Consider the following 8556-nt stretch of genomic DNA (forward strand, 5'->3'; position numbering starts at 1 on the left):
TTTCAATGTCAACACCTCATCCTTAAGCAGAGATCTGATGAAGTGATAACGTATATCAATGTGCTTGGTTCTAGAGTGAAATGCTGAAATTTTTCCCAGATATATTGCACTCTGACTGTCACTGTGCAAAACACTCCTCTCTTAGATGAATCTCAGCTCTGTTAACAAACCTTGAAGCCATATCAACTCTTTACTGGCTTCTGTTACTGCTACATACTCAGCTTCTGTAGTGGATAAAGCAACAATCTTCTGTATCCGCGACATCCAACTGACAGCTGTAGTACCAACAGTAAAAATGTAACCGGTGGTACTTCTTCAGTGATCGACTTCACCTCCGAAGTCTGCATCTACATAGCCTTGTACTTTTAATTCTCCTTTTCCAAAGTACAAACACTTCTTTGTTGTGCCTCGTAGATACCTCAAAATCCACTTGACTGCTTCCCAATGAGCTTTTCCTGGATTTGCCATAAACCTGCTTACAACTCCTATTGCATGGCCAATGTCTGGCCTAGTACATACCATTGTGTACATCAAACTTCCAATGGCTGAAGCATATGGAATCTTAGCCATGAAGTTTCTTTCTTCCTCCGTCTGAGGGGACTGATCTTTGGATAGGCGAAAGTGACTGGCCAAAGGTGTGCTAACTGGCTTGACCTTGCCCATGTTGAATCTTTGTAAAACACGATTGATGTACTCCTCCTGAGATAACTGCAAAATTCCTCTTTGCTTATCTCTCGTGATTTGCATTCCAAGAATCTTCTTTGCTGGACCTAAGTCTTTCATGTCAAATTCTTTTGACAGCTGCATCTTTAAATCTCTAATATCGTTCATATCTGAACCTGCTACTAACATATCATCAACATAAAGTAGCAAGATGATATAACTGGACTTATATCTTTTGAAGAAACAACAGTGGTCGGCATTGCACTTCTGGAAGTCTTCCTTGTGCATGAAGCTTTCAAACTTCCTATACCACTGTCTTGGGGCTTGTTTCAGGTCATACAAGCTCTTCTTTAATCTGCATACCATATTCTTTTTCCCTTCTTCTGAGAAACCTTCAGGTTGATGCATGTAGATTTCCTCATCTAAGTCTCCATGAAGAAATGCAGTCTTCACGTCCAATTGCTCAAGATAGAGCTCTTCACTAGCCACAATACTTAAGACAGACCTGATAGTATTGAGCTTTACAACTGGAGCAAAGATTTCAGTGTAGTCAACTCCTTCTTTTTGCTGAAATCCTTTGACAACTAGTCAGGCTTTGTATCTTTTGGAGCCATCATGGTCCTCCTTCACCCGATACACCCATTTGTTGTGAAGTGCCTTCTTTCCCATAGGTAACTCAGCTAGTTCCCATGTTTGGTTGGAGATCAAAGAATTCATCTCGTCTTTCATAGCAAGCTCCCACTTATTGGCATCTATAGTCTGACATGCTTCTACATAATCTTCAGGCTCTCCTCCATCAGTCAACAACATGTAATCCATATATCTCCTGTTAGGCACATGAGGTCGAGAAGACCTTCTCAATACAGGAGTTGAAATAGGAGCCTCTGATGTGTCAGACTGCTGCTCACTGTTCTCTTCAGTTGATTCCTCTGACTGAGGATTCTCAACTATAGGATTTTCTAGGACATCATCCACTTCTACATACACTGGCTCAATCTGTTCTGCATTGTTGGCGCTTATGCTATGCTTGTCCTTGTACATCACTCTTTCATTGAAGATTACATCTCTGTTGCGAATCATCTTTCTGTTTTCATCATCCCATAAGCGGTAGCCAAACTCATTTTCACCCTAACCGATGAAAGTGCACTTCTTTGATTTGGGATCAAGCTTACTCCTGCCTTGATCATTAATGTGCACATATGCTACACAGCCAAAAACTCTAAGATGTGAGAGTTTTACCTCTTTTCCACTCCATACCTCTTCTGGTATTTTGTGCTCCAATGGTACTGATGGATCTCGGTTGATCAAGTAAGCTGCTGTGTTGACTGCTTCTACCCAGAACTGCTTTGGTAAGCCTGACTGCACAAGCAAGCTTCTGACTCTTTCAGTCAACGTTCAATTCATACGCTCAGCTACACCATTGTGTTGAGGCGTACCTGGCACGGTCCTCTCCATTCTGATCCCGTGCTCATAGCAAAACTTCTTGAATTTGGTGTCTTCATATTCACCACCATTGTCGGTTCTGATCTTTTTAATCTTCAATCCTGTTTCATTTTCAACCATGGCTTTCCACATCTTGAAAGCCTCAAATACTTCAGACTTATATTTCAGAAAGTATACCCATACCTTTCTGGAGTGATCATCGATAAAAGTCACAAAGTATTGCTTTCCACTAATGGATGGAACAGATGTTGGACCCCAAACATCAGAGTGAACAAGCTCGAGTCTTTCCTTCTTTGGGGTTCTTCCACTTGTCTGAAAGCTGACTCGTTTTTGTTTTCCAAGTATACAGTCTTCACACATGTCAATTTCTACTGACTGAAGACCTTGTAGCTTACCGTTTGAGTGCATGATTTTCATCCCTTTCTCACTCAATGGCCTAGTCTCTAGTGCCATAGATTGGGATTTTCATATGCTGCAACTGCAATCAGATGACATGCTCCTGTTGTCTTATAAAGAGTACCACTCTTTTTGCCACGAGCAATTACCATTGCACCCTTTGAAATCTTCCAATTATCACCGTGAAAGACTGTTGTGTAACCTTCACTGGCCAATTGGCTTACTGAGATTAAGTTTTTCGTTAGGTCGGGAATATGTCTGACATTTTTCAATTCCCATACAGACCCATTCAACTTAATCTTCACTATACCTTTGCCCACAATCTCACATGATTGGTCATTACCAAGATAAACTTTACCAAGGTTTCCGGGAACATAGTTCTTGAAGAATTCTCTCTGCGAAGTGGCATGAAAATATGCTCTAGAGTCTAACACCCAAGACTCTTCCTTGCTCTCTAAAGAACATATCAACGCATCATCTCTTCCAGAGGTGGAAGCAACATTTGCTTCGTCTTTCGCCTCCTGATTCTTCGGTGCACTCCTGCACTAATTTTTGTAGTGTCCCGTCTTCCCGCAATTCCAACACTCAATAGTCTTCGAGTTGTTGGAGCTATGATGATTTCTGGACTTGGAACGCCTCACCTTTGATTTACTGCGTCCTCTTCCTCTAGTTGAACTTCTGCCTCTTGACTCTATATGCAATACTGAAGAGGTTGATGATTCACCCAACTCTCTACGCCGGATCTCTTCACTGAGAACCAAATTACGAACATCATCAAATTTTAACTTATTGCTTCCCGATGAGCTACTCACAGCTGTGGCAGTAGCATTCCAACTCTCAGGCAAGGAAGATAAGAGAATTAAAGCCCGTACTTCATCATTGAAATCGATTCCAACTGAACTCAATTGGGTTGTGACAGTGTTGAGTTCGTTTAGATGTTGCGCCGTTGATGCGCCTTCTGCCATTCGTAAGTTGAACAACCGCCTCATCAAATGAACTTTGTTTGTGGCTGACGGCTTTTCGTACATGCTTTCAAGAGCCTTCATAAGATCCGCCGTAATCTTTTCTTTTGCTATATTGAAAGCAACATTACGGGATAATGTTAATCGGATGACTCCAAGAGCTTTTCTGTCCAGAAGTTTCCAGTCTTCTTCCTTCATAGACTCTGGTTTCTTGCCTGTGAGAGGTTCATGCATGCCTTTCTGATACAAATAGTCCTCTATTTGCATCTTCCAAAAGCCAAAGTCTGTACCATCAAACTTTTCAATTTTCACCTTTCCTTCATCTACGGCCATCACTCCCACTCAAATCTGACTTCTTCTTAGAATCGTTTCTGACAATTTCTGTATACCACTGTGTTTAGAACACGTCTGTGAACAAATTTGTAATGCTGACAAATTTTTCACTATTCACTATTCACTATTCACATGAACAGTACTTGCGAGTTTACTATTGCAAATTTTACTATTCACATGAACAGTACCTCACAAAAATTGCAGAATTTCAAACCAGCTCTGATACCAGTTGTTGAGAAAATTACGCCGAATTTTCTTGTAATGTCAGATTTGTGGAAGTGAAAAATAAATGTGGAATACTGCACATACAAAATTGATAACGAAGTTCGGCCAATAATGCCTACGTCTCCGGACTGCTGCAGATATATTACTGGAAAAGGGAATACACTCAGTGCTTACAAAACACTCAAAAATAACTCACAACCATTCACAACCCGTAACCCAATTGTACCAGAAGCTAAACTATTTTCTCTGTTTTTGCTCTCTGAATATTTTCAGTTGTTCTGCATTTTTTGCCTTTCATTGCTTCCTTTATATAGGCAAATGAAACGCTTAATTTCAAAACACGTTAGACACCGAATTTCAAAACGCGTTAGGCACCGAAATTGTACGCGTTTTTCTTTGTCATGCGCCTTTTTTTTTTACTTTTCAACAGATTATGCAACTTGAGACTAAGATAATTGAGTTTTGGGAAGAGATCAAGCGGAAAGGTCGTTAGAGAGTCACAGCTACGCCCGATTGACAAATGTACAAGGGAATTGTGGCAATGGTGAATGGGAAAATTCACATTCGGGCAATCATAAAGGACCAAATATTCAAGAGAGGCATCAGATATGGTGGGTCCAATCCTTTCAAGTAGCGATCCTTGCATGAAGCTTCCATAGATGGAGAGTTTTTTCAATGTAGATGGGTTATAATCCATTTGCATCTTTCCACACCTGCTTAGCTCTAATTCTTGAATGAGTGGAGCCCGTGGAAGAGTAGCCACAAGCTGTTGGCAGAATCTAATATTTAGTTTCATCAAACAAGGAAGTTGCTCTGGCAAGTGCTCCTTCAGCTTAGGACAATTATTTATGTAAAGCTCTCGAAGACATGGAAAAGCACCCGTCACAGTTTTACATTCCCATTTCTCCAGTTTCCTCATATCTTCAAGGACTATGGTTTCCAAGAAAGGCAACAGTCCAAGCGAAGGTAACAAAGCACAGCTTTTACACTTACTCAACTTTAATGACACCATATTCCACAATGAGTTATCTCCAAACCAGCTTGGCAATTTTGTTCCGCCATAGTTCTCCACTGATAGCCCTTTCAAGTATTTGGAAGGTTGTAGTTCCTCCAGTATATCATTTTCTTTCTCTGAAACGTCATCATTCTCACTCCAGTTTAACTCCAGCCTCACAAGGTGAGTTTTACTCCTAAAATTTGCTTTTGATACATCCGAGGGATTCACAATATTCTGCATCTCTGAAATGATCAAGTCTCCACGAAGATCGAGTTTTTCTAGGTCCTGGATATTGAAATTGCTGCCATTGTCCACACAAAAAGAACTCATCAATACTTGAAGATTCTCTAATTCCCCCAAATGCATTGGCATCTTTCTCAACTTAGTTTTTCTTAAATCGAGGTGACGCAATTTAGTGAGTTTATGCAAATTCAAGGGCAGCTCTTCCAATGCTTCACAAGAATGCAGCTGCAGTATTTGTAAGTTATAGAGCGAACAAGTTGAATCAGGAAGCTTTGTTATTTTGGTATGAGAAAGGTCTAGAGAACGAAGATGTTTAAGATTAAATAAAGATTCAGGCACCTCTGTAAGACTCCATTCTTGCGAAAAAGATAAGACACGTAGGAACCTGAACTTTGAGCACAAATCATCTATCGAATTCGTACATATCCACGAAGAAACATAATATGCATTTTTCGGTAAAGGTAGAAATGTACGTAACCTAGGTTCATGCAAACCCTTAAACCCGCGGAAATGTTCAATGCCGCGACTTTCAAATGAGAAATGACGTGTCTTCTCAGATATAGTTGGTGCTTCTTTCACTTCTAATCCGATACAAGAATCCCCGCTAACATAATTTACCAGGTCATTGAGAAGGTCGTGCATGACATAACACGTTGTTGTATTGTCCCTACTTCTTTGAGATTTTTGAAAAAAGGACCTTGATAACATATCATCAAAGTACTGTGCGCCAACTTCTTCCATACTCTTACTCTGTTGGGGGCATTGGAGAAAGTTTTCAGCCATCCATAACAGAATAAGATCCTCCTTGTCAAACTCGTAATCTTTTGGGAACAAAGCACAAAAAGCAAAGCATTTCTTGAGAGCAGAGGGAAGGTGGTGATAGCTCAACAACAAAGCTGGGATAATATTGTTATGTTCTTCTGGTAAGCTCCATATCTCGCTTGTCAGTACACTTTCCCATTCCGAAACCAACGATTTTGTGTGTAAGAGACTTCCAATTGTTTTCAAGGCTAGAGGCAGTCCTTTGCATTTTTCAACCAACTTCATACCTATCTCCTTAAACTCGGGATCCAATTGAGAATTTTCATCAATGAATGCATGTCTAGCAAGCACTTTCCAGCAATGATCTTCTTGTAGTTGCTTTAGGTGATGTACTTTATTTGACTGCATGGCTAAAGCAACTTTCTCACTGCGTGTCGTCACAAGAATTTTGCTTTCTTTTGCCCCGTAATTAAGAGGAGTTTGCAAAGCTTCCCACAGGTCTCGTTTTTCGTTCCAACGTCATCCAAAATGACAAGAAATCTCTTCCCTTCCAAATTTTCTTTCAATCTTCCATGAACCATTTCTAGGTCTCCACTGTCATCTTTTGACTTTGTGATTGCCTCAAGAATTGCTTTTGATAGCTTAAAAACATCAAATTCATCTGAAACACAGACCCAAGCTTTGGTATCAAATTTAGCCTCCTCCACCTTTGAGTCATTGTATACATGTTGGGCAAGCATGGTCTTACCCATCCCGCCCATACCCACAACAGAAAGTATTGAGGGATGGTTACCACTCCCACTGTCAGATATCATCCAATTAAGGATAATTTCTTTGTCATAATCTCTACCATAAATAACACTTCCACCCACCAAAGATGTTGAAGCCAATTTTTTTGCCCCTTTACTACCTGATCCAACGCCAGAATCTCTAGCCTCTTTCAAACCTAGATCATCCTTTTGGTTTGCAAGATACTCTAGTTTTTCAAGGATTTGTTTCATCCTGGTTTCAATTTTCTTATCGAATGAACTGACAGAATAAGCCTTGAAACGTGTCCATACCTTGCAAGTACAGGTTTGAGATTGAGATTCAGAATCAGCTTCCAATTCACATTTGGAGATTTGATAGTCTATTTCATCCAAGAAATCCTCTGCATCAAGAACAGCTTCATTGACATCAACAAGCCATGCTTTGACAGCAACTTTGGCAGCATCTCTGACTACAGTGACCTGCTTTTGTTCTGCATCATCTACCAGAGCATTGATGCACAGCAGCTTGAGCTTCAGTCTGTTCAGCAGTTCCTCGTCAAGTTTTCTTCTTCGAAAGTACTCCAAAACTTGACCAGAAGTCAGCTTGTTAACTGCTGCCTGAATGAAAGCAGAAAGAAGAGCACCACCAATCAACTCCAATGCCATGCTATTGATATGATGAGGGAGTGATTGAATCGGAAAAAAGAAACGATTGCAAATCTGAAGTGCAGACTTAGAACTGATGATGAGATATTTCCTTAATGCTTTTCCTTATGGCTGATAATGCTAAACATCTTTTCCGAGTCATTCGTTGCCAGTCAACCAATAACTGTTGAGTCTTCCCCACAACACAAACCTTTCCAGTTGTATTCCACCAATGAATGAGTCTAGTCTGCTTCAATTTCTATTATGCACATTTTGCTTTTATGTTGTGTAAACACCTTAAAAATAAAGGTTAAACTAATCATTAATAGTAGAATGAAGATTCCACATATCCGTCATTACATTAACTTCTTATTATTCAGTAGATGCACCTATATTTTCAGTAGTAGAACATGAAAATACTCAAGTATTTTTATATATTCCCATTCATTATCATCTTATTTTAAAAATATCTATATAATAAAACATCATTTCAACATTCTCTCGCCAAAGTGTCATGCATTATAATGCATGCATGTATATCTATCTACTTATATATAAAAGCTGAAATACAAAATTGAGAAACTGCTATATTTATTCTCAAATAAGTTATTTACTAGAAGTATATAACATTAATTATGTTTTAAAAATATATTTATTTTTTATTATTAAAGAAATAAAAAATGAAATTAAGAAAAAAATTTAATAATAAAATAAATTATTAGTAAGTTTTTTTCTCTAATCTCACGTGTACATCCGCACATGAGATGCATAAATGTATGCATGAGAATGAGATTAGAGGAAAAAAACTGATAAAATTTTAAAGAAAATAATTTTTTAAGTAAGAATCAACAAAGCAGTTACATGCACTATAAAGATAATTTAATTAAAAGAAATTAAATTAAAAGAAAAAATCTTTTAAGTTTAGTTTATACTTAATTGGGATACATTTATTTAATTAAATTTTAACTGAAACTGAATTTTAACTTCCAGAAAAGAGTTTACATTGCACAAAATCTAGCGTAACACTGTTATATATAGGATCCTTTCATGCATAAACCACTTGAGAATGATAAATCATATATCAACGTTCCAGCTTGTCACGTAATTAACAAAAGTCTAATTTATTATTTTAGTTTTA

The 8556-nt window shown here is 38.5% G+C and overlaps 1 pseudogene; it reads right to left on the reverse strand.

The window, feature by feature from the left end:
* Window positions 1–4389: 4389 nt before the first annotated feature.
* On the reverse strand, window positions 4390–7439 carry LOC113866158 (annotated as a pseudogene).
* Between the last annotated feature and the right edge of the window lie 1117 nt (window positions 7440–8556).

Source organism: Abrus precatorius, unplaced genomic scaffold (genome assembly GCF_003935025.1).
Source record: "Abrus precatorius isolate BTA unplaced genomic scaffold, Abrus_2018 Scaffold4, whole genome shotgun sequence".
In the NCBI taxonomy this organism is placed as follows: Eukaryota; Viridiplantae; Streptophyta; class Magnoliopsida; order Fabales; family Fabaceae; genus Abrus; species Abrus precatorius.